Source organism: Sorex araneus, chromosome 1 (assembly GCF_027595985.1).
Source record: "Sorex araneus isolate mSorAra2 chromosome 1, mSorAra2.pri, whole genome shotgun sequence".
NCBI lineage: Eukaryota > Metazoa > Chordata > Mammalia > Eulipotyphla > Soricidae > Sorex > Sorex araneus.
This window is the reverse complement of record NC_073302.1, coordinates 61,051,999-61,079,904: the sequence shown is the minus strand read 5'-3', so window position 1 is coordinate 61,079,904 and position 27,906 is coordinate 61,051,999.

Below are 27,906 nucleotides of genomic sequence, written 5' to 3'. Positions count from 1 at the left end.
GAATAAATAAAATTGCAACAGCGGCGATGCTTTGATTGAAATTCTAACTTCCCTTGCTTATGGAAAATTATCATTAAGTCATAAATCTGATCTTCATTTTTTCTACCCTCTCACTGAAAAAGAGTTTGAGTCTCTTTGTAAGTCTCCAAGACAACCCTATATACATCAATAGTTATAACTGGATCAGAAATGGATTACACATAGTTTACTGAACTACACAACTTATCTGTTGCTTTTAAGTCAGTTTTATCATTTTAAAATATTGCTAACTGTAGCAGTATTTTATCTTTGTCACTTTTAGTTTGTTATAGTTCATCATCAATGTTAAATAGGAATTATATATGCTTGTCAACAACTAGAAATGGGGTCTTCAGGTACAGTCAAGATCCAAAGGATTCATGTTTTATTCAGTATCATAGTTTCTGCTCCATCATAGTTTCTGTTCCCCTGGAAGGTGATGCTAAAACAAAGTTGGGTATAGAGGATTTTTGTTAATGAGAGAATCTACGATGAAGACTTTTAGAAGAAAATGAAAGGAAGCAGAACTGGGCAGACATGAACTGTACAACAAGTTCAATAGTGGTTTGTTAATCCTGTTGTAATCCTTAAATAATAATATATTCAGAGATGTTCTGATTTTAATCCACTTTTATAGTACTATTATACTTATCATGCAATAGCTATTAGAGTTGTGCCAACCCACAAAGCAATATGATTATGGGCCAGGCTGAGATAATCTCTGAGGAACCTTGTGAGCTGAAATTTTTCTGCCATCTGTACTTAGAACTGTGAGCAAAAGTTCTTTGGTGAAAGGAGATCTATGTAGTACGTTGGAAAATCTATCACATTTGTTATCAATAAAAATAGTACCATATTCAGCCATATGGAGAGCTATTTATTGATATTAAAACTTTGCCCATAGTGATACTTTGAGAAACAGCAAGTGATTTTTAATGTAGTTAATCCATTTTGACAAAGCTTAAAGTTTGGAAGCTGAACGCTTCCTATATCAGAAAATTCAAGTACAGGGACTGAGTTACTACAACTAGTACATAGCTGAGACTTAATGCTACCATCTTCTGTCTCTAACCAGCTTTAATAACAGTATATTATTAAAATTATTAGCTAGAAATTTAATACAATTATTGATTTTGATTACCTTCTATGTGGCAATCACTATTATGTACCATAAGAATGAGAAACATAGAGAAGGATCTGTCTTTGTGAAATTTGCTTAATGAGGTAACAAGTTTAAAATGATAATGTGTAGGTTGTTATTTAAAGGTCTGTATAGAAAACTAGAACATAGGAAAAGAATAGAAGGGATAAAACTTTATTGAACATCCAAATAACTATGTTCTAAGTTTATGTAAAAATAGTTGCTATAGCTATTTTTATGTTATAAAAATGTGGTAAAAGTATTAGGTACATTGCTTTTGCTCAGAGGAGTGAACTAGCTCATACTAGTGTGAGTCTAGTTTTAAAACTCAGATAAGTTTTTCTCTAACATCTCTAACATCTATACCTCTATAGAACTGCTATCAGTACTGGACATGAAGGATTTGGCATATTGAAATAGTCCAAAGGTTTATAATATTATAATATAAATATTAACTAATATTTATAAATATTAGTTCAAGATGAGTGGACAAGTGGCTGAAATTATAGTATGGTAGGTGGGGCATTTTTCTGCATACAGCTGGCCCAGGTTCAATCTCCAGCACCCTATATATCTCCTGAGCTCTGCAGGAGTGATCCCTAAGCCCAGAACTAAGAGTAAATCTTGAGAAACACTGGATGTGACTCAAACCTCCCACACCAAATAGACAGTAAGTGAATTTCTGGTGCCGTAGGTGTTAAAGCAGGGTTCATATAGTTACCAATATGCACAATTTTGAAATAGTTTTATATAACATTTTCTCTGTTACATTGCAAGATATAAGTACATGTGTGACATTAGATGCAAACATTAAATATGTGTTTATTTGTTGCATATATATGTGTTGTATATTATCTGTATCTGTGTGTTTCTGTATTATCTGACTGTGGAAGGAAGAGAAGAAATTGTGAAAGTCTGAAAAGTATAGAATGAGGAAATGTCACCATTGTAATAGTACATGAAAAGGAATTATAGATTATGTATTAAAAGTAGATATTAGATAAAAAAATTTGTAGCTACTAACATACATTCACATTGAAGCAATTATTTGAAATATTCTTAAAACTTTTCTTTATGGTTATACAGTATCGGGTTGTATACCTGTGTTAGGTTTAGTTCTTTGGTAAGAGATGAAAAATCAAAGTCAAATTATTTGCAAAAGAGGGTCATGTGAGAATTGTTTATTGAAATAACTTAAAGAATTGGATTTCAATCAAAATTTAATAGCTTGAGCAAATCAATGAGCAATGGGATGACAGTGACAGTGACAGATATATTCTATTTCTTTGTATATAAAGAAAGCATGAGGAAAGTACCGTGTTTTTAGTGATTTGGGAGATCCAGGATTTAACTCAGGACTTGCAGGTGTAATAGATAAACTTGCAGGTGCAAGTCTTATGTTCTGTCATTTGGTCTCAGTGACTGTCTTATTAAATAGTGTTTCTTGGGGCCTGAGAAATAGTACATGGTTAAGGCACTAATTTTGCACAAGGTTAATCCCGGTTTGATTCCCAGCACTCCACTTGATCTCTGGACCAGGAGTTATTCCTAAACATAGAGTGAGGAGTAAACCGGGTTTGGAGTTCACTCACCCCAATCCCCACTAAGAATGGTGCTTCTTGATTTGGAGAATAAACAAAACCTTAAAGACTAAAGTATGGCTTTATTAACACAACTCTGTTTAAGGTGTATGATGTATGAAGAATTGAATTTTCAGTGCCGTGGATTCCCTTGAAACAGCACCCAAATAAACAATTTTTACCATGTTGGTTTAAGGATGTCAGTTTCCTGTGAGGTTATGGGAAGGGCTGTGGTGAACAAAAAAAAGAACAGAGATGGTAATGAGAGGGCATCTGCTTCCCGACCAATTTGGCTCACTGCTTCCTCACTAGAGAAATAAGCCATCACTTGAATAATAAACATCTCTATGTGTATTTGGATGTGGCAGGTGTATCATTGTTCAAGAGTTTTCACTTACCACATAAATGAATATGCAATTAGTAATTAAATCTTAGTAAAAATGTTGAGTTTTTGCATTGTTAAGCATAACCTGCCAATCATATTCTATGCACAGAGCAAAACAAGTTCACTCTTTTTGCATGCCAGATGAAAGAGATTTTTTTTTAGTTTTTCTAATGAGTTTTATTTGTTTTATTTATTTATATGTTTGCTTTCATAAGCTTATGGTTAGTTTGATAGTTCACTCTTCCTGTTATGAGTTGTACTTTGTAGTTCACCTTGAGATAAATGCTTCCTATAAATTTTACGGGTTTAAATGAGTGCAACTGCTTTTCCCGTCTCTCTCATTCTCTGTGAATTGACTGTTTATTTCACTCTCTCAGCAGAGGTATAATGTAACCTTTGAATAATGGAAACTCCCCTACTGTCAGAGGATAGAAATAGTCACCAGCTCTTTCAGGGAAATAAGTCACTTTTCTTTAAAATATGTATTTAAACTCTTTTCAATGCAGCTTTATTAATGGAATTACGTGATATTTATGAATAAAAACACTTCATTGTTTGTTTCAAAAGAAAGCCTTAGTTTTGTAAAATTGAAGATATTTAAATCAAAATTGCTGTTTATGCTTACATTTTGCCATCTTTTAAAATATGCATAGGTGCAAATGATCACATAAAGAGAAATATCAAATTCTGAAGTATGTTTACCCTTGTGATCCTAACAGGCAAACAAGTGATCTAATTCACAACATCCTATATAATTTAAACAAATCTAAATAAGTATTTAAAGTTGTATTTTATGCAGTCTATTATATAGCACAGAGTCTCTTGCCCACACGCCCGGCTGTCTTCCCCAGAGTTCCTCAGAGGGGATGGGCTCCAGCTTCCCTCCCTGCCCTGAGCAGAGTTCCCAGCGGCCAAAGACCAATGGAACCTAGCCACAGCCATGCTCAAGGCCCCTCTCCACACGTTCAGAAAGGCCTCACGCAGAAAGGTACCGGCAGGGGAACCCATGTGTGTGTAATCCTATCAACAGCCAACATCCAGAGACTTGAAAGCAAGCTCCCAGAAGCCAGTATCTTATAACCTACTTTTCCCTCGGGAGAAACTCGCAAGCTACTGAGAGCTTCCTGCCCACATGGGACAACCTCGCAAGTTTCCCATGGTGTATCTATATGCCAAAGACAGTAACCAGCTGAATCTCATTCCCCTGACCATGAAAAAGCCTCCAATGCGACATCATTGGGATGACTGAGAAGACAGAGGCTTCTAAGATCTCAGGGGTAGGACGAATGCAGAGGTTACTGAGATCGCTCAAGCCACTCGATGATCAATGGGATTTCTTGATCGTGATCGTAATCGTGATCGTGATTATTTAACAGGAAGCAAAGGTTTTGTAGTATCTTTAATTTTAAAAATGATGTTCTTGCAACAAACTCCCACAGATAGCTAAAACAATTCTTGGGAAAAAGACGATGGGAGGCATCCCCCTCCCCAACCTCAAACTTTATTACAAAGCAGTAACAATTAAAACAGCATGGTACTGGAACAAAGGCAGAGCCACAGACCAATGGAACAGGGTGGAATATCCCTACACACAACCTCAAATGTATGATTATCTAATCTTTGATAAGGGAGCAAGAGATGTGAAGTGGAGCAAGGAAAGCCTCTTTAACAAATGGTGCTGGCACAACTGGACAACCACATGCAAAAAAATGGGCTTAGACCTCGACCTGACACCATGCACAAAAGTCAGATCAAAATGGATGAAAGACCTCAACATCAGACTATAAACCATAAGGTACATTGGCAAAACCCTCCACGATATTCAAGATAAAGGTATCTTCAAAGATGACATGCAACTGGCCAAGCAAGTGGAAACAGAGATCAACAAATGGGACTACATTAAAGTAAAAAGCTTCTGCACTGCAAAAGATATAGTGACCAGAATACAAAGACTATCTACAGAATGGGAAAGGATACAGATAAGGGGTTGATATCAATGGTATATAAAGCACTGGTTGAACTCTACAAGAAGAAAATATCCAACCCCATCAAAAAATGGGGCGAAGAAATGAACAGAAACTTTCCCAAGGAAGAGATACGAATGGCCAAAATAAGATCATTATGAAACCTTAAAATTGCAATTCTCCATTATTATTAATAGGTGCTTTTCTAAATGTACCCAAAAATTTTCATGCAAATATGTTTACTATTAGTCCCAATATTTTTTGTTATTAAGAAAAAAATTTGCTGATTGGGTGAGGAAGCTTAATGGGCTGGAGTGTATGCTTGTGCTCGTGAAGACCTTCATTCTTGATCCCTTCTCAGCGTTCTAGTACTCTCATCTGGAAGGCCAAAAATTCAAAGAAAGAGAGAAACATTTGTTTACAACTGATTTTAAACATTCCTTCTTAAAATGTTATTTCACTGTTGTGTAGGTAAAATTATGCTAAGCATAATGGTTTCAGTGAATAAAGTTATTACACCTGGGACCTAAGTGATACAATAGCAGACAGAGTATTTGTCTAGCATATGGTCAACACAGGTTCAATCCTCAGCATACTGTATGGTCCCTAAGTACCACAGAAATTATTCCTTAGAAACAGGAGCATCTCAATTTGTGACCCAAAAACAAATAAACTAAATTTATTTCATCTTCACCACCACCAGTGTGCACAAACTTTCCACAACTGATTTTGTGTCACCCTCTAGGTGAACAATTCTCTTCCCTCATATGTTAATATCAGGTTTGCATTCAGAAAACAAGAGTTTGTCCACATTAAATAAATGTACTTCTTCACCCATTCTTCTATCTTATGTCATGTGGGTACTTTCCATATTCTGCTTATTATGCTAAGCAATTAACATAGATATGCAGTCATTTTAATTATCTTGTATTCTTGAGATATATGTCAAGAAATGGTGTATCAGGGTAATAGGAAAGTCCTACTTTTAGTTTTTAATGACTGTGTCATATTCTTTTTCTTCAGAGATTGAACCAGATGACATTCTTATCGATAGGGATACCTGAAACACAGGTTGTTTACAGTCTTTTTAATATAGTTTTTTTTCATTCTTATACATATGGTAAACTTCTATTATAAATATATTAATAATCATATCAAGATCATCTTTGGGGCTGGAGTAATAGCACAGCGGGTAGGGCGTTTGCTTTGCACGCAGCTGACCCGGATTCGATTCCCAGCATCCCATATGGTCCCCTGAGCAGCGCCAGGGGTAATTCCTAAGTGTAGAGCCAGGAGTAAACCCTGTGCATTGCCAGGTGTGACCTAAAAATCGAAAAATAAAAAAGATCATCTTTATTTGTGAAAGGGTAAAAGTAACAAAGGTCAGTATTTTTCTTACAATTTGCCCAATCCCAAATCTTTAGAAATTAGCACTCCTTATAATTATTCTACAGGTAAATAATTTTGGGGACTGGAGCAATAGCACAGCAAGCAGGGCGTTTGGGTTGCACGCAGTTGACCCGGGTTTGATTCCCCCACCCCTCTTAGAGAGCCCGGCAAGCTACCGAGAGTATCCTGCTCACATGGCAGAGCCTGGAAAGCTACCTGTTACGTATTCGATATGCCAAAAACAGTAACGATGAGTCTCACAATGAATATGTTACTGGTGCCCACTTGAGAAAATCGGTATAATTTTGGAAGGTCACATCTGGCAACACACAGGCCTTACTTCTGGCTCTGCTTTCAGGGATCAATTCTTCCAGTGCTCGTGAGACCATATGTGATGCAGGGATCAAACAGACTGCTGCAAGCAAAAGAAGGGTCCCATCTGCTGTCCTCTGTCTCCAGCCTCCATAGTATTTCTAAATTATTTTAATAGAAAGGTTAATAATTTTTTTGCAAAAAAGCCTGTTAAGAGAATTCAAATTTTATTATTGTTTTTAAACTTATCTTTATTTCTTATTTGCCCCCTCATTACCATTTTTGTTATTGTTCTTAGTGTTTCTATAATATCCACAGACACACACATAGTGGTGTGAACTGAAGATAACTCACTTATTGCAGTGTTAGACTTATCATGTGGATCAGTATTGGTAATTGAACTTATCCACTCATATCTTGAAGGCTGTCTAACATTGTGCTATCTCTGAGTCCCTACGTGTTTTCTTAACATATAATAAATAAATTTAAAAAATTCTTACTGAATGAATCAAATTGTTGCTTAGATTCTATGATGTACTGTTAATCATCAGTGCACAGTGTATAAATTATCAGTGTACAAAAAATATTTCTCTAATTGTGTAAACATGTTTCCTCAGTATAATGAAAGTATATTATGTCTAGTTTATATACTGGGTTATTTCTAACATTGATTTCAATGGTCTAGAAGATTCTGTTTCATTTCAATAGCTCAAGATATTGTAATATCTTATGCTGTTGGCTCAAAATAGGAGATCAAAAATTTAGATAGGTTATTTCATCAATTACTGTACAAATTTTTATTAATGGACTGAGCCAAACTTCAGTTAAACTAATACAGCAACATCAAGCATATGTATAACAACTTTAAATGGCAAGCACAGAAATGATTGTGAGGAGATACACTCCTTTATGTACACTTAACTACTACAAATAGATCGAGGTGACAGATTCAATTTAAAACCAATGTTCTTTCAAACATGTATTACCACTTCATGGATCAGTTATTTTAAATGACTAACAATACATTTTCAAAATGGTCAGTGCCCCAGTTTTAGCAAAATCTGTGATGACATTCGACAGTATGTTACCACAAGCTATAGTATTTCCTTTGATACTTTATACTTTCCTAATGCAGTCAGGGTCTACATTGTCAGTAAGGAATTTAAGGGTTCAATGATGTGTTGATTTACTTCCTTGAACCAGGATACCATATACAAGAGAAAGTAGCATGAAGAAATAAAATAAATATACATCACTGAATGAATTCCTAAGAAATGATATTCTCAAAACTCCTTGGAATACTAGTATGATCATGTCAGACTACATCTACTAGAATATCACAGAGCATCATGTAGCTAAATTCATAGTTTGAGATTAGGTCAGATATTCTAGTCCTATTAATGTGATGAAAACAATCCCAATATAGAGGCATGCACAACAATTATTTATGCTTTCATGTTCTGTGCCTTGGAGGAGCCAAATGGAATAGCCCCTCTATGCTATAAATATTTTGGGCCTCAGATGAGATGATTCAATTAGTTTGATAATATAAAACGTGGGCAGCTGAAATTATCTGGACAAATTTCCACTCAGAAGTCCAGTAAGAGGACTGCATGACTTGAAAACTAATCTCAACCGGGTCTATCAACTGGTATGCAGACATATGGCCTCTCTGTATGACTTGGAAATCTCACAGTTTGGCAGCTGGGTCCCCCAAAGCAAATGTTCTAGGAGGATCAAACAAACTTCACAGTATTTCATTGTCTATCCTCAAAAGTCACAGGTGAGCTGGGCTGAAAAACAGGCATAAGACCTAACAAATGCAAACAAAAAAGATACAAGCATCTCATAAATAAATACTAAATGTTTCGTATTTTATTCTTAGGTGGAGGCATGAATATCAGTTTAAAATAAAAAATAGCTAGTGAGTTAAAACAGTAATACAAGCAGTACCTAATGTCCAGACTAGGAGGGCTATAGAATTTTATAGAGATAGCCTAGATAATTATCAGCACCTAGAATCATTGACTAGCTTAATAAAAATGCTCTTTTTAGAAAACAAGACATCAATTGGAAAAGAGGAAAGATTAAAAGGACAATTATTAAATTCAAGCTTAAATATGAGACAAAAATAAAATAATTAAAAAATAGAGAAAGATAAATGCACAGATGGTTTGTGCAATAGAGTTTAGAAGCAAATTTTAAGTCACATTATTCACAAATCAATTTATTTGCAACCTATATATGTGTCTTTAGTTTTCTCACTGTACACCTTAAGGACATTGAACAGCATATCTCTGAAGCAATTAATAATAATATATCTGGGCAAGAGAATCAGAGCTATATGATCTATGACATGAGAAAAAGGATAAGGGAGATATTGGAGGTATATTCTATTGTTGCAAAAATCAAATGAGGTACAAAATTATTAATTTACTAATAGGAATTAAATTTAAATAGAATATCATTGGACATGAGATAATACCTGGAAACTCCTCTTTGTTTTGAAAGAATATTGTTGGCTTATCAATTTTATATTATTAAAAAATATACAGTAGACCTCAACATCAAACCCAAATCCCATAAAATATGTGAAAGAAAACGTAGGCAAAACCCTCCATGATATTGAATCTCAAGGCATTGTTGAAGATGAAACATCACTGACCAAGCAAGTTTGAAGCAAAGATAAACAAATGGAACTACATGAAAATAAGAAGCTTCTGCACCTCACAAGAAATGGGGTCTAAGATACAAAGACATCACACAGAATGGGAAAAATTATTTACCTAATACCTATCTGATAAAGGGCTAACATCAAAGTTATATTTCTTGTAAAACTTTACAAGAAAAAAAATCCAACTCCATGAAAAACTGGGGAAGAAAATTAAACAAAACTTCCTCAAAGAAGAAATTCAAATGGCCAAATGGCACATAAAAATGTTCTACATCACTAATCATTAGGGAAATTCAAATCAAACAACAATGAGTTATCATTTTATACTACAGAGACTGGCACACATGCAAAAGAACAAAAACAACTGATGTTGGCTAATTTGCAAGGAGAAAGGGACTCTCATTTATTGTTGGTGGGAATGATGACTTGTCCAGCCTTCATGGAAAACTATATAGCTACTCCTCAAAAAACTAGAAATTGAGCTTCCATTTGACCCAGGAACACCACTTCTGGGAATATATTCTGGGTGCCCAAAAATACACAGCAGAAATATCATCCATACTTAGATGTTCATTGCAGCACGATGCCTTCCAAGTCTTATCCCAGCATATTGAGATAGGTAGAGGATGTTTGAGTTAAAGGAGTTTAACTCAGAGAAATTTTTATCCCCTTGAAAGGAACATATCTGACAGGTTATAGAAAAATATTATAGAAAGGAGTGGTGGAGAGATAGGAAGGAAAGGGTAGAGAAGGAGGGCAAAATGTAGTATCTAGAAATTTGGAGTTTGGGAAGATAGTAGGAATTATTGACAGAGTTTGGGTCATCATCAAGTTGTAAGAGAGACAAAGTACATCCTGTAGTAGAAAATGTAAAATGGTTTTGAACAATGCTACTGTTCTCTTTTTAGCAACATTTTTCAGAATAAACATTTCAATGAAGTTAGCTGTGTGATTATTAAGTGAATTTCCTTCTCAAATTTAGTAGACTTATGGAAAATAGATTTAATTATGTTTTTCTTCCCTTTCTTTCTCTATTTCTCTTTATCCCTTCTTCCTCTCCTCCTTTCTTTATTTACTTTCCAAATGTATAAATATATAGAAATATGTTAGAAAAGAATATGCCATATAATAAGCAGTTCATAAATGGCATACATTATCATACACTGTAAAGAAAATTTTATTGTGCTGATGAAGTCAAAATAAGCAGTTTCACAGAAGTTATAAATGAAAAGTTTTAGGCTATACTTTGATCATTAGAAATTTTTGGTGATCAGATTATGGCATATATTGTGACATTATTAAAATAATAACCCATATTGTTTTAAAAATTCTTTTTTAATTTATAAAATTGACAAAATTAAAAAAATGGAATCCTTAAAAATGTATAGTTGTGTAAAGATATAACATGGAGTTTTGTGTGCATACTAATTAAAACTTACAACATTTTCTTTAACTCTCCAAACTACTAAACTCATGAATTGAAAAAGAAGCACTAGACAAACTTCTACGGCTTTCTGGATAGCTATTATTGACTATTAATAACATGACTAACTTACCTGGTTTATTTATTTCCCTAATCATCTGTATTTTCACTCTCTTAAGCCAGTTTAATTTGAATATTATGCAGAATACACCTATGATAAATTTTTCTCTAAAAACTTATAAATATTATAGACTAAATTTAACTTATAATTAAACAAATATTTTCTCATGTGTTTCATTCTTTTATGTTAGTTGTTTTTATAAAAAATACATTTCTTCACACTCTTTTACTTTAGACACCACCGTATATATAATCAAGTTCCTGGCATATTCTAGGCATCTACTCAGAAAAATAAAATGAAAAGAAAAGAAAAAATAAACTATTATGTACTATTGGGATAAAAATAATAAAATACATAGTTGGGACAATCTATGACCAAATTTAACAGTTCCCAGCACACAGTTGCTAATTTAATAGATCAGACAAAATGTATAGACAATTTTAAAATTTTTCAAAGATACATTTATACAATAAATATTTTAGCACAGAGATAAATTTAAATTGAATATAAATTAATCATGATTAATATCTAGATATTGGTAAGAAAGTCATGAGGCATGTAGAAGTGAAGACAAAATAATAAGTTTCTTTAATAGTAAAGTTCTATACAAAATTTCACATTATTTGGAATCCAATGTATCTATTTTTGAATGGTACCCTGTAATTAGAAAATATCAATATAGTTTCAGACAAGTATCAAACAATTTAAAGTCTTTTTCTTAGTCAATTTTTTTGAGAAGTGTAGAAGTGAAGAACTAAAAGAACACTTAATTTTATTATAATCTGTTCATAAAACTTACAGTGAAAAGGGAAAAACACTTTCAGAATATATAGAAAACTTTTTTTTTTTTTTTTTGCTTTTCAGGTCACATCCAGCGATGCACAAGGGTTACTCCTGGCTCAACACTCAAGTATTACTCCTGGCAGTGCTAGGGGACCATTTGGGATGCTGGGAATCGAACCTGGGTAGGCCACATGCAAGGCAAATGCCCTACCCGCTGTGCTATCACTCCAGCCCCTAGAAAACATTTTTAAAATATACTTGACCTAAAAGGCTAAACTTTTCCACAAGGATTTTCAAAAACCTTTTGAACCTTTGGAAATTAACCAATAATTTTATCGTCTGAGGAACTTTGAATCAGTAGTATCAGGAGCTGGAGCAAAAGTACAGAGTGTAGAATTCTTGCCTTGCACATGGCCAGCCTGGATTAGATCCTGGCATCATATATGGTCCCATGAACACAACTAAGAGTGATCCCAGGCTTAGAATTAATAGTTAATATCACCATATGTGTCCTAAAAATAAACAAAAAGAACAAACTTTGTAATATTAGCATTGTTCTATTCTGTAACTCCTTCCAGTCTGTACTAGATACTAAAAACTGCAGTTACATAACTCCAGTAGCTATGAGAATAGAAGTCTAAGAAATAGTAGATGAGTAATGAATCAATTGCATCTCTCCAAAAATTTATAGCTGAAAGAAATGTCACTATTGTACATTTCTGAAGCTTCTCTGCAAAAGCTTGATTAACAGGGCTTGCATATATGAAAAGAGATATAGATAAATATGACTAAACCAAAGTTTCTTCTGTAAGAAAAGGCCGATTTTCAGAATTTTTACCAAAATATTAATCATTGACAATTGCTTAATACCATAGTTGTCTAAGAGGACAATATCTGATGTCAACAAGAACCTGTCTGTTAAAAGCATGAAAGATATTATGGAAACGAATGACAGTTGGTTAATATCTGTAAGTATTATATTTAAAATGTTTAGGCAATAATAAAAGACACTTTTCAAAAAGCATACATTTTCATGAAAGAAAAGGAAAAAAAATACTGAAATGCAATTTAAACTCTGCCTAAACTTATAGTACCTCATAAACAAGAAGTGAGCATTAAGGCATAGTTGTAGAATGAAATAACATTAAAGGTTCATCCCCCCTCCCCTACACACACACAGACAAAGAGAGAAAGTGAGAGAGAGGGAGAAAGTCTTTGGAGAGTTAATGGTTTAAGGTATTTAAGAAAATCCCTGTCCAAATACCACCACTAAGTTAGTTTATCAGAGACTTCATTAAATAATGGAAAATCTATTAAAAAATCTATTTTAGGGGGCAGTGATAGAATGTCACTAAAGAAACAGAAAAAAAGAGCAACATACCCAAGAGGACATGATATGTAATTTCCATGTTGTTATATTTTAATACTTTAAACATCAAATATAAGTTTAAAAAAATGAGAAATATCCCCTAAGGGACCTAGATACTGGATTAAAAGAAAGTATTTTAAATAGAAACTTGCAAATTTTAAATTAGTGAATAAAATCATCTTAAGATATCAAGGTACTTCTAACATAATAAAGCATATTAAGAAAGAAATTATGAAAAAGCAAAAAGATATGTTGAAGTTAACCATTACAGTAACTAAAAATTCAATGGAAGTATTCAAAGGAAAATGTGAACTGTTAGAAGAAAGCAATCAACAAACACAAATATATGTCAATTGAAGTTGTCCTGTCCAAATTACAGAAAGGAAAACTAACAGAAAAACTATGCACAGAGATATTTAAAGAAACTGCAATTATAACTATCAGTAATTAAAGTGAAAAATATTTAATGGAATACTTTTGGTCAAAGCTAATTAAATTTAAATTAAAACATCAGTTTATACACCTAAGAAAATTAATGAGTGTCAGGTAACTAAGGAATTCAAAGATCAAAAAAAAATTTAAACATATCATCACAGACTGAATGTCAAATATCACAGAAGGAATCTGAGAGTCAAAGGAATAAACATTAGAACAAGGTTATTTCAACACAATAAGCCATTGACTCTTCCTCTGGTACCTACTTAAATACCTAAAGACAGAAAGGTAACATTAAAGCAATTAAAATTTTTAATATTTCAATCAAGAATTTTATATTCAGCGAACTTCTCTAAAATATATGAGGGTTTCAGTTCCCAGGTTTCTGTTGTGCAGTAGCATATAGCATAGGTAGTGGTGAAGATAATGCTGCTATTTTGCTCCAAGTTGAATGTCTTCAAGTGATTGTGATGGTCAAAATAACATCACAATCTAATCAACCTGGATATTCAGGGACATCGTTTTGCTGTTTGAAAGCTAAAATCTATACAGCAAATGGCCAAATTGTATTCAGAATCCAAAGGCTGAGAATCAGGAACACCAGGATCAGGGAAACATTATCCAAGTTCTCCAATGAGAACAAGAAATAGAATCCAAGTTTCTTCCAGTAGTTTCTTAAATTCAGGTCTTAAGTTAGGTTGTATAATGCCCACTTACCACAATAGGGGAAAAAAGTATTTCTTAGTCTACTTATTCAAATGTTTCTCTCCATCTAAAACACCCTCACACATGCAGCCAGAAATAAAGTATTACCAGATGTCTTGACAAACATGATGCAATCAAGTTGAGTAAAATATTTTTTTCTGGTAAAAATGTAGTAGAACTTCTGGGATGTGTAGTCTCATACTTCTTTGCAGATATCATTTAATATCCTACCATTAATGGAAATTTCTTATTTTTCTGCATTCCCACTGACGCTATTTATTTTTTATCTCTTAACCACCCAGCAACATAAACTGAATTTTTAATGTAAATATGACTATTCTGTCACTGTCATTGTCATCCCGTTGCTCATCAATTTGCTCGAGCGGGTACCAGTAACGGCTTCATTGTGAGACTTGTTGTTACTGTTCTTGATATATTGAATACGCCACGGGTAGCTTGCCAGGCTCTGCCATGTGGGCAAGATACTCTTGGTAGCTTTCCAGGCTCTCCACGAGGGACAGAGGAATTGAACCCAGGTCAGCCGTGTGCAAGGCAAACACCCTACTTGCTGTGCTATCACTCCAGGCCAAAATAATAATGTTAAACATTATTTAATGTACTTATCTAGCATTTCTAGATTTTTTTGGTGATGAAAAATCTATTCAAATAATTTATTTAAATAATTTTGAAATGTATTATTTATTACATATAAAGGAAATATAAATCAATTTGCATTTACTTAGATATCATCTTTTAAAATTATGCTCCTGAACTTATCAAGCATATCTAGTTATGAACTCATCAAGTAAATACCTCATGGCGTAAAGATTGCATCATTCCCTCATAGCTATGGAGATTGGCTTGCTGTAGTGGTGTGCTTGGTTTCACGAGGCTACGGTTCCCAGTCTCTTCCCAAGTCGGTTGGCCCATAATATCGTTTCAACTGCCACATATCAGCAACTGTGAATACTAAGTCAGGACACAGGCAGCTGGGCTTTGGTACTATAGCAGCTAAAAAGGCATGGTCACTGAAGATCCCCTGATGCCATTGAGTTGCACATAATCAGAACTCCTGTTTATCTTACACAGCATTTAAGGAATCCTTCACAAGGTAATGCTGAGATTCAGAACTACAGGCACCAGATGTATATTGTAAATAAGAGCACCATATTGTTGATCAGAAAAGCCAGAACTTGGAGATATACCCTAGTTCCTACAAATTACTAAAAATAATGAAAAAAAAAAGACAAAGGAATTTGATCAAACCAACAAAAGGGGACAGAAATTTAGTAAAATTCTCTAGTACATCAAAACTTTTAATGTTGCCCAAGATTAACGGCAGAGTAACAATTGTTTGACATTCACTGACCTGAGGAAGTATTTGAAAGAATGATTCAATACACCTGAAGAAAGAAGTGATGGAAAATTAGTTTATTGAAACATAATTGGAAGAGTTAAAGAATAAAGAAACAATGCAGAAGGCAAAAACTAAATTAGTTACTTTGAAGTTAAGACACACAGCATTATTAATAAAGAAGAGGTAACAGATTAGATATTTAAGAGAGTTGACATAAATTAAAGAGATTTAGTAAGCAAAACAACAATCTTAAAATTCTAGGAATTCTTGAAGGAGAGGAAAAGGAATTATAGAAGACATAATGGCAGGAAACCCAATCTGAGGAGAGTCTTTATTCCATTTATCCATGAGGAGCAAGAAGTAGATCCCCACAAAAAAGATAAGGCAAAAATAAATAAGCTCAAACATGAAAACACTAAGACAACATGTAACAAAGATATCAAAAAGCTGAGGGATATAGAGAGCAGAGAAACAGACACACAAACAAACACACCACACACATAGACACACACACACTCAAACACACGTTAATTAAGCAACAAGCTGAAAGTTTCAAATACAACAAAAACAGTACAAAATGCATATTAGATTACTCACATAAAACTTGACAAACAGTAAGGGAATATAATGATTTATTCACAGCACTGAATGAAAAGATACTCTATTTAAGACTCTTCTGCTCTGAAATGGGAATGCCTTGCCACAGAGGAGGGGTGGGGTGAAGGGGACAGGGTGGGGGTGGGGGAGGGTTGCTGGGACCATTGGTGGTGGAAAATGGATGGATGGTTACTCGATCATTGTATGACTGAAATGCAAGCATGAAAACTTGTTATCTCATGATGATTCACTAAAAAAATAATAATAATAATAAATAAATAAATAAAAGACTTCTGCTAAACAAGAGTGTAAAAAATAAATTAAAAATGATTTAAAATAAATGGAAATGAAAATACACAAAAAATATATATAAGACACAGTAAAGGTAGTTTTAAGAGGGAAATTCATAGCAATACAGGTTTACATCAGAAAACCAGAAAAAGCTTGAATGAAAGACTTAACCTCAAAATTTTGATAAACCATAAAAAAGAACAATTGATTCAAGGTAGAAGAAAGGAAATAATAAAAGTTATCACAGAAATCAATAAAACAATATAAAGGTTAAATTAAACCATGAATTTGTTGTTTTTGAAAGAGTAACCAATATTTATAATCCTTAGCTAGACATGGAAAGAAAAAGAGAAACATCAAATAAATCAGATCATAGATGACAGCAGAGAAATTCCAAAAGATATCTCATAAACACAAAAGATCATAAAACGTTTATATGCACAACTCCATGCCACTTACTGAAAAAAATGTAGAATAAATGGGTGTTTTCAGAATCATACAGCCTCACCAAGATGAATTAGGAGGAAGTAGAAAACATGAACAGGCCAATTACAAGTAATGTAATTAAAACTGTAGCACTGCAACACTGTCATCCCATTGTTCACCAATTTGCTCAAGTGGGCACCAGTAACATCTCCATTGTAAGACTACTTGTTACTGTTTTTTGGCAAATCGAATACGCCATGGGTAGTTTTCCAAGCTCTGCCTTGCAGGCGGGTTAGTCTCGTTAGCTTGAGGGACTCTCTGAGAGGGATGAAGGAATCGGACTCAGATCAGCCACAAGCAAGGCAAACGATCTACCTGCTGTGCTATTGCTCCAGTCTGAAGTAATTAAAACAGTAACTAAAAAATCTCCTAGTAAATTAAGTTCTAATCCAGATGGGTTCATTAATAAGTTCTACAAAACTAGTTCCTGATATTCCATTTGCCCTCAATGAAACGAACACCTCCAAATGCAGCAGTTATGTGTACCTAGGTCGAGGACTGTCATCACTGTCATCACTTTCATCCCGTTGCTCATCAATTTGCTCGAGTGGGCACCAATAATATCTCCATTGTGAGACTTGTTGTCACTGTTTTGGGCATATCAAATATGCTATGGGTAGCTTGATAGGCTCTGCCCTGCAGGCAAGATACTCTCAGTAGCTTGCCAGGCTCTCCAAGAGGGGCAGAAGAATCAAACCCAGGTCCATCTCCTGCAAGGCAAATGCCCTATCCACTGTGCATGACAAATGACCCGGCACCTGAATTGCAAAGGAGAAAGAGAGTGGCGTGTAAGCCTTAAAGGGCATCAAAGAAGTTGTTAAGAGGAGGAAGAAACTCTGGCTACAGGCACATCTTTTTAACTCCACTAACTTCCTGCACTAACATACACCTCAGAGACCTGGGCACTATGAAAACAGGATGAGAACGCTATTTGGGTCTCCCAAAGAGGAATCAAAAAAGCTATAATTGGAATATCACTTTTCACTCAAATGAGAGAAGGAATCCAGAGTTCAGACCTCCATCGACAATCAAGAATCAGGGACGCTGTCTTCTTACCAAGGTGTCAAAAATCAGATGGGCCAGACAAGTAATGAGATTTAGAGATAACCGCTGTACTGCAGCAGTTATCGACTGGATTCCATGGGATGTCAAAAGAACACATGGCCGCCCACCTACGAGATGGTTAGATTTCTTCATCAATGCCCTGAATGAACAGTTTGATTTCTTCATCAAAACCCTGAATGAATGGTTTGAGGCTCTTCGTGTTTCTGGAGCAAGCAGACGCCACTGGGCTACACTAGCACTCAACACAGACAAATGGAGACATTACTGGTGCCCACTTGAGCAAATGGATGAACAACGCGATGACAACTGACAAGTGACAAGTGATCAAACTTTAATGAAGCAATGAAGACTTACTGCACATATAATTCCAAATATAAAATAAAACAAAATAAAATAAAAGCAACCCTGAAATCTTTCTTACCAGCTTCTATTAGTCCAGTAGAACCTCAATACCAAAAGCAGGCATAGATCTCAATTATAAAAGAAAAAAGAAAAATAGAAAAAAGAAGAAATAAAACTACAGTCCAAAATCATAAAGATCAGCAAGAAGAACTCAGTGAACTGACAACATATCAAAGAATTATATAAAACATGATCAAGTGGGATTCATTCCAGGATGAAAAGATGGTTTATTATAAATAAATCAGTAAATGTAAACATCATGTTAGCAAAAGCTAAGAAAAAAAATCACATAATCAGGACAAGGGAAATAGCACAGGGTTAAGATACTTTTGTTGTGGGGCCAGAGCAATAGTAGAGCGGGTAGGGCATTTGCCTTGCAAGTGGCCGACCTGAGTTCAATTCCTCATCATCCCATATGGTCCCCCAAGCACCACCAGGGGTAATTCCTGAGTGCAGAGCCAGGAATAACCCCTGAGCATAACTGGGTGTGACCCAAAAAGCAGAAAGAAAAAGAAAAGATAACTGGAGCAATAGCACAGTGGGTAAGGCGTTTACCTTGCATGCGGCCAACATGGGTTAAATTCTTCTGTCCCTTTCAGAGAGCCAGGCAAGCTACTGAGACTATTCCGCCCTCACGGTAGAGCCTGGCAAGCTACCCATGGCATATTCTATATGCCAAAAACAGAAACAACAAGTCTCTCAACAGAGACGTTACTGGTGCCCACTCAAATACATCGACAAACAACAGGACAACAGTGCTTCTTGTATCCTGTTTGTTAATTGCAGTTCTGTCCTCTGTATCTAATATGGTCTCCTGAGTACTACAAGTAGTGATCCATCAGCACAGAATCAAAAATAAGCCCGAATCATTCTGCACATCAGAATATGCAGAGAAAGCTTTTGACAAGATTCAACTAAATAAAACTGATTTAGTTGATGAAAGGAATTTCTATCCCAAACAATTTAGATTGTAAAGAAACTTGTGCAAATCTAAAGCTGTTTCAAGGATTTTACATAAGAAAATTTACATGGGAAAGGGGTATAAATCAAGGGGTAGAATCCATGTCTAGCATATTTGAGTCCCTGAGCTATATATCCAATATCACATGAACTCTAAGTGACAGTATGATACCCTGAAAAACACCTCAGATTCTTCTGATAACTACAATCATAAATAATTAGAATAAATTCACATTACAGGTGAAATTCGTTCCAAAGCTGTTAATATTATACAAAGCCTTTAAATTTAAGCCTTTAAATTCTGCACACAGAATTGACTCTTATTTTGAAATCATCATTGATTTAAAGGTGATAGAGAGGTAGTACAATAAGCTTCTCACAAAAAGAGTGTAAGTTATCTCTGCATGAGCCTCATCTCTTTAATTGTCTTTCTCTGTCTCTTCTCTCTCTCCCTCTGTACTCCGTGTGTGTATATATATACATACATATATAAATATATATACATAAAAACCAACTATAGGATTGAAAGATTATTCTATATATTGTAACCAAAAAATGGACTATAAAGCCCAAACATTGACACCAGATTCAATCTAGTTGATTCTGCCAGAAAACACTAATAATATTGTACTATAATGAGATAATAATCCTCTTTGTGAATGCTTTCCTTATACATTTACATAGGTCAATGGAAAGAAATGCATTTTTACTTTCTCTTGTCTTGAGATATATTTATAGGTGTGTGTATATATATGCAAATATATATGTACATATATATATATTTGAGCTCTATTTATAAATCACAGATCCCCAATGTAATACATTTTAAATTAAACATGGACATGTCTTTTTGTTTCCAAAGGGTGGAAAGGAATGAGCTACATTTAGAATATAGGAAAAACATTCAAAGCACAATAAATTAGTTGCCACATACTGACATGCAAAGCAAATGTATTTTAAAACTTTTATTTGCTAAATTGTATGTTTGATATCACATCCTATATATTTTTAAGTGGCGCTTAGGAAGCAACTTTGCTCTGGGTAAATAACTGGAAAGAATGAGAGATGAAGTTTTAAATTAACAAAGAAGCAGCCATAAATCTCCTTAATAGTTGATTAAATGTCTGTTATCTATAATAAAGACAAGGTGTACATGCTGAAGCTTTCCTAATTTTACCTCTTTCTAAAAATCCTGTCTCATATCTTGTCCTGTTATTTTACACCTCTATCAAGCTAATTCCAAGTAATTATTTTGCATTCTTAGTCTCTCATGATTTCTCTTACTAATAAGAATGTTTTTATGCTATACTTACCTGTTATTCAGAAGATGCTTCTTTTACCAGACTCACAGGATAACTCAGAGTATAACAGTATTCTCAAGTCTTTGTGCAGTTACAATAGTTTACGGAGTATATAGGCATATACACTCATAAAGGCAGAGCAAAATTACTTCCTCTGACCATTCCATAGCACTTCGTACAAATCTATAAAAATGTAATTAGCACAGTATATGCTATTTATTGATTATATTTCAGTTTGAAGCCTTTTCATGTAAGAAACAAATTGTATGTTTTAGATCTTCTTCTGAATTTTTTTTAATTTTTTTCAAGGATCAGGATGATATTCTTTTTTATTATTATTTTTTTATTTCATTGTGAATCACCATGATACAAAGTTATAGACTTACAGGTTTTCATGTTTATGTTTCAGTCATATAATGATCGAGTGCCCATCCCTCCACCCATGTCCATTTTCCACCACCAATGGTCCCAGCATTCCTCCCACTTCCCATACCCTGTCCCCTCCACCCACCCTGCCTCTGTAGCAGGGCATTCCCATTTTCTCACTCTCTCTCTTTGGGTGTTGTGGTTTTCTACAGAGGTATTAAGTTGGCATCTTGTTCCGTCTATAGTCTATTTTCAGTCTGCATCTCCCATCCTTAGTGGGCCCGCCAAGTACCCTTTGCTTTGTGATCCCTTCTCTATCAGAGCTGCTTCCTCACCTAGCATCTGAGGTCAGCTTCCAAGCTGTGCAGTACTCCTCTTGATACTTATCACTACTATTCTTGGGTGTTAGTCTCCCATTCTGTTACTTTATATTCCACAAATGAGTGCAATCTTTCTATGTCTGTCCCTCTCTTTCTGACTCATTTCACTTCACATGATACTTTGCATGTTGATCCACCTATATGCAAATCTCATGACTTCATCTTTTCTAACAGCTGCATAGTATTTCATTGTTTAGATATAACAAAGTTTCTTTAGCCAGTCATTTGTTCTCAGGCACTCGGGTTTTGTCCAGATTCCGATTATTGTGAACAGTGCTGCAATGAACATATAGGTGCAGATGTCACTTTTACTATACTTTTGCATTTCTGGGACATATTCCCAGAAGTGGTATTGCTGGGTCAAATGGGAGCTCAATTTCTAATTATTTGAGAAGCATCCATACTGTTTTCCAAAAGGGCTGAACCACTTGGCATTCCCACCAGCAGAGAAGGAGAGTCCCTTTCTCCCCACATCCACGCCAACACGGGTCAGTTTTGTTCTTTTGGATATGGGCCAGTCTCTGTGGTGTGAGATGGTATCTCATTGTTGTTTTGATCTGCATCTCCTTGATGATTAGTGATGAGGAGCATTTTTTCATGTGTCTTTTAGCCATTTGGATTTCTTCCTTGAGAAAGTTTCTGTTAATTTCATCGCCCCATTTTCTGATGAGGTTGGATGTTTTCTTTTTGTGGTGTTCAACCAGTGCCTTGTAAATCCTTGATATCAACCCCTTATCTGATGGGTATTGGGTGAATATCCTTTCCCATTCTGTAGACTATCTTTGTATTCTGGTTGCTGTATTCTCTGAAAATTTTAAACACAAGTTCCTGCTAAAGTTTTAGAGTAAAAATGATACTATATGACAAGTCTAATTTATTTATTCTCTTATTTTCTTTTAAGTTTAAATATTTTTAGAACCTTCCCCAACAGAACTTAGGAGTCCAGGATCACTCCTGGAAATATTGGTCTGCTATGTGGTCCTGACTGCTTTTGTGTTTGGGACTACAGATGAGGAGCTGCCCTGCCTAGTCTTACTAGCAGCCATTAGACTGTGCTTATCTGGGGTGGGCGTCAATCTGATGTTAGGAATAAGGTGTGGACCTCAAACATGACAGCTATTTTTTGTCTCCCATGCCCCTACCTTTAATTTTTGGTGGGTAGGTTTTTTCGTTTGTTTTAACACTAGTCCTGCTTGGCGTATTCTTCTTAATCTCCTTTAACTCATTTCCACACACATTGCTCCATAAAAATATTGCTCATTACAACTAAGCATTTTTTTTCAAAATTTTATAGTGAATGGGTTCTAAATTATTTTAAGTAAAATATTCAAAATTAAGAAGAAACTAAAAATAGAACACGTAGAATTGAAGAGCATAACAAAAATTTGCTCATCAGAAACAAAAGTGCAATCATTTAAACTTCTTAAGTTTACCATTTGTTTTGAATTCAAATTAGATTTAGTGTTTCTTTCTTCCTTATATGTCACTTATACACGACTCTGAGCCACTTAGAGCAACATAGATAGAATAAGAACATAGACAGAATAAGGCTTAGTTCTGAATTTTTAAACTCATAATTATAGTTAAAAATAGTCAGAATTGGGGCTGGAAAGATAGCATAGAGGGTAAGGCATTTGCCTTGCCAACCCAGGTTCGGATCCCAGCATCCTATATGGTCCTCCAAACACCACCAGTGTAAAAAACTAAGACACGCCGAAGGGCACGAGCAATCGCGGGCTCTCCGGGCAGCTCTGTCTCACCACCCGCGTTCGGTGCTCTGGAACCGCAGTATGTGGACTGGATAAGGACGGCCGGTGGTCAAGTACAGGCGAAGGAAGAATGAGGACCAAGCTGGTTGCTGATTAGTTACCGTTTATTCAATCTTCCATCTTTCTCATCTCCCGCACTCCCAGCTCCGGCCTCTCTCTCTGGATCTGCTCCAGCCTCTCTCTTCTCTAGTCTCTCCTCCTACTTGTCTCTCCCACCTTGCCCTCTAGGCTATACCCAGACAGATAGCAAAATCAACATAAGAAAGCCCTTTCTGAGGGCAGGGCATTCCAAAGTCCTTCCAGACTCTTAAGGTTTTTTTTCCTTTCCTTAGTCCAAACACTTATTAACATCTTAATACTAGTTATTTTTGTATGGACATAGCAAGAGATACATTGAGGCTTGCAAGGCAGCTCTCCTGGCAACATCTTGCCACAGACTCAGACCACAGCACTCAGGCCAGATTAATCATTCCTCACCCTAGCAGGGTCCAAATCTAGTTATCACTGTTTGGATCATGACAGCACTTGTCCATGATCAAGCTCTTAACTTATAGTTAAGCTTTAGGCACTTTGGCCAGGCCCATCTTGATGCCAGGGTAGCCCACAACTCACCGCTTGCCCTGGGTCCGTCTCGTCCCTCATCGGGGCCCTGATTTTGGGGGTGCTAGGAAGTAAGGGCAGCTGAGGCTTAGGTCAAGAGAACAGATGCCCAGGAGGAAAATATCATGTAGAGTCAAATGACTCCCAGGTTATAAAAGCTTAGCATTTGCTAAGTCTTCCTGTGTACATACAAAAAAGACATGGCTCTGAATAAACTATGCAAAGGACTCAAGGAGAAGAGAAAAACAATATTTACAAGTCAACAGAACAATAAGAAAGAAGCTACAAATAAACAAAGAGGAATGAGAGCACCGTGATGGGAATGACCCAATAAGCCTAAACTACCTGAGGCTGTGTTATCCTACACACCAGAAGTAACCCATGTGCATCACCGGGTGTGACCCAAAAAGAAAAAAATAGTCAGAATTATTGAAATTTGCTTGCATAAAATATGAGACTATAAATAGAAATGAAATATGGTATTTGAAAATATTTATAAAAATAAAATGCAATGATAAATATATGGTTTTCAGTGCCATATGATTAAAAAAGAAAATTATCTTAAAATTCTACGATCAAAATGTGAATGAATATTTTGTGTATGAGAAAAATTCTATACTTTACATATGTGCATAGATTTTATTTATTCATATGGTATGTTTGACAATAATATTATTAAAACATTTTATAAAATGTTCACTAATGCACTGCAAACATATATGACTTGAATTTTTACATTTTCAGAGACATAAATGTAAAATGTACTTAAGGGTAATATATGTGGAAATATATGAAAATGATAAAGGAAAAGGCTAGGTTCAAAAACAAATACGGTTTTCATTTTCAGATGACAGTACAGATTGGATACCGAAGGGGAGAATAAAGAAGGAAGCGTGAGTATGAAGAATCTAACAGTAAAGCACAGTTTTAAGTTTGGCCAGAGACACAGAAGTATTCCATCTAAACTCTTCACTTAAAGAGTTTTGCTTCCCTCAGGAATAATCTTACACTGACCTGAATATTCATCATTCTTAGATGTCGCTTGGAGCAGCCCTCAGGAGCAAAACTTCACATAAACACTATGTGTATTTGGAAGGACAGCAGCAAGGGTCCTTTGGTCAATTATTTTCCCTGCAGAACAGAGGTGAGTGGCACAGTTTGGGTTTTGTTTTCTCAAGTATCAGCTAGCTTGATAAGATACGAGACACTGAAATCATCATTTACAGAAGTGGAAATGGAGACTCAGAGAGGCTAAGTAATTTATTTTCAATCTTATAGATAAATAGGTTGTATTGATTCAATTCATATTGTAATGAGCTGCTAATGAGGTGTCTGAACCAAAGGCCTGACTTGGTTCTATATGTACATGTTTGGGGTCAGAAAGACCTTGTTGCTCCTTATCCTTCACACTATTAGAGTTTTCAAGCCAGGATTCCACTTCTATTGTGCTCTAGCCTTAACCTTCTCATTTCAGTGTCTGCTTCTAAAAGTAACCCTTAGCTAAGTACTGTGACACTAAGAAACCACGCAAAAATAATACTAATCTTAGTCTACATTGTGTTTAACTATAATTCCTTAAATCCATTTCAAACAGAAGAAATTCATTTTTCCCGCAAACTATTGGCATGCATTCTTAGCAAAATAGCACTTTCTGCAGTTTATACTACATATGTTCTTTCTTCCTATTAGCAATTAGGAACAGAAATAACAAGGACAGTTTTTTTAAAAAGTTGGCTAAACTCAAGGGAATTTAGCCAGGAACCATTTTTGTTTGCTTATTAGCTTTTTTTTTAAATCATGGAAATTTAGCAAGTTATAGAGAAAAAAAGTGACAGTTCTCTCACTTCGAACACTAGTCCTGGTTCAGGAAGAGGGCCTGTCCAATAGTATTTTTTTTATTGTGACAGACAAAAATGAGAAGTGAAAGATCAGCAGAACACTGGCTTTCAAAAACAACAACAAAAAGGAGTAGAGAGATACTACAGCAAATATGGCACTTGCCTACCTCACAGCCTACCTAGTTTCAATCCCCAGAACCCCTTATGATGCCTTCACCCCACCAAGAGTAATCCCCAAGAACAGAGCCAAGAGGAAGAAGCCCCAAGATCCACTGGATGTAATCAAAAAAGCAAAAATAAATAAATAAATAAAGAATAACCAACAACCCCCTTCCCCTGTAAAAAAGTGTTCTAGGAAATTGTTAACATAAGTATTCCTTATTATTTTGGCGCATGAATGATTAAAGCAAGGAATACAGTCAACATAAAAGCACACTAATCATAAAAAAATTTGAAAGGAAAGTAAATATCACCTGGAAAGGTGACTTTTTTTTATTAGTGAATCACCGTAAGGTTGAGTTACAGACTTTTGTGTTTGCATTTCTGTCATACAATTGTCGAGTGCACATCTCCACCAGTGCCTATTTTGCACCACCAATGGTCCCAGCATCCCTCCCACCCCCTCCACCCTGCCCTCCCCCACCACCCCTCGCCTCTGTGGCAGGGCATTCCCTTTTGCCCTTTCTCTCCTTTTGGGTGTTGTGGTTTGCAGTAGAGGTATTAAGTGGCAATCCTGTTTGGTCTATAGTCTACTTTCAGCCTGCATCTTCCATCCCGAACGGGCCCTCCTAGCACTCTTTACTTAGTGGTACCTTAAACTGAGAAGCTTCTACACCTCAAAAGATACAGTGACCAGAATAAAAAGACAGCCTACATAATAGGAAAGGATATTCACCCAATATCCATCTAATAAGGGGTTGATATCAAGGATTTACAAGGCACTGGTTGAACACCACAAAAAGAAAACATCCAACCCCATCAGAAAATGGGGCAATGATATGAACAGAAAATTTCTCAAGGAAGAAATCTGAATGACCAAAAGACACATGAAAAAATGCTCCTCGTCACTAATCATCAGGGAGATGCAGATCAAAACAACAATGAGATATCATCTCACATCACAGAGACTGGCCTACATCATAAAGTAAAACAACTGGTGTTGGCGCAGATGTGGGGAGAAAGGAACTCTCCTTCACTGCTGGTGAGAATGTCGATTGGTTCAGTCCTTTTGGAAAACAGTATGAATGCTTCTCAAAAAACTAGAGGTGACTTTTTCTTTTTCTTGAAACCTAAATGTAATGAAGTCTTTGAGAAGAACTAGGTTAATATTTTCTATCTTACTATAAGATATTTATTTAGTAGAAACTTCTATAAATCATGCCTTCAGATCCTGTGGTCAATGGTGGTTCTTCAATATCTTTTATGACCAACACTCACTTACAGGAATAACTTTTTATATAACTTTAGCTCTAAGTTTGAAGAGTGATGCCTCCCAAAATATTCCTGTACAGATTGTTTGCAACTTGTAGCCTTGGGCTGTCAAAATAACTTACAACTCATGTGACAATTGTGTTCTTTATTGTATTGGTAATTTTTCATAATTTATCTTAGTGTCATTCCTGAAACTTATCTAGCTGTGATAAAAAAAAGAAAAGGCCTTCTTAAAAAAAGGGAAATAAAACCTTTTTTTATTTAAGACTTATTTTATTCTAGAGCAAAAGTTATTGAATTAACCTACATTTTGTCACAGAGAATATAAGATTATTGAAAATCAAAGTAAATTTGAGATTACTTTATGCAATGACATGTGAAAATGTTTGTTATTGGGAATCTTATATATTAACATCTGTCTCTAGTGCTGCAATACATTTTATGGTCCTATAAGCTGGCAATTAGTAAAATCATGTTGCCTCTAGCTCTGCTATTTTCAGTATCACTCCATCATGTGTGTTCTTAACACTCTTGGTCAAAGTATAGTATCTGACAAATTACTCAGTTGGTGCAAGACAAAACAGTTTCAACAAGTATAAAAAAAAATAGTGATCTTCTTAGTTTCTTTAAAACCATCAAACCCAGACTTATTTTTCTAGTTTAAATTAGAAATCCATTATGCTACTTCTAAAACAAATTTACACTTCACACAATAGTATGAATTACCATCTTCGAAATAGACTTTTTAATATTCACAGATATGT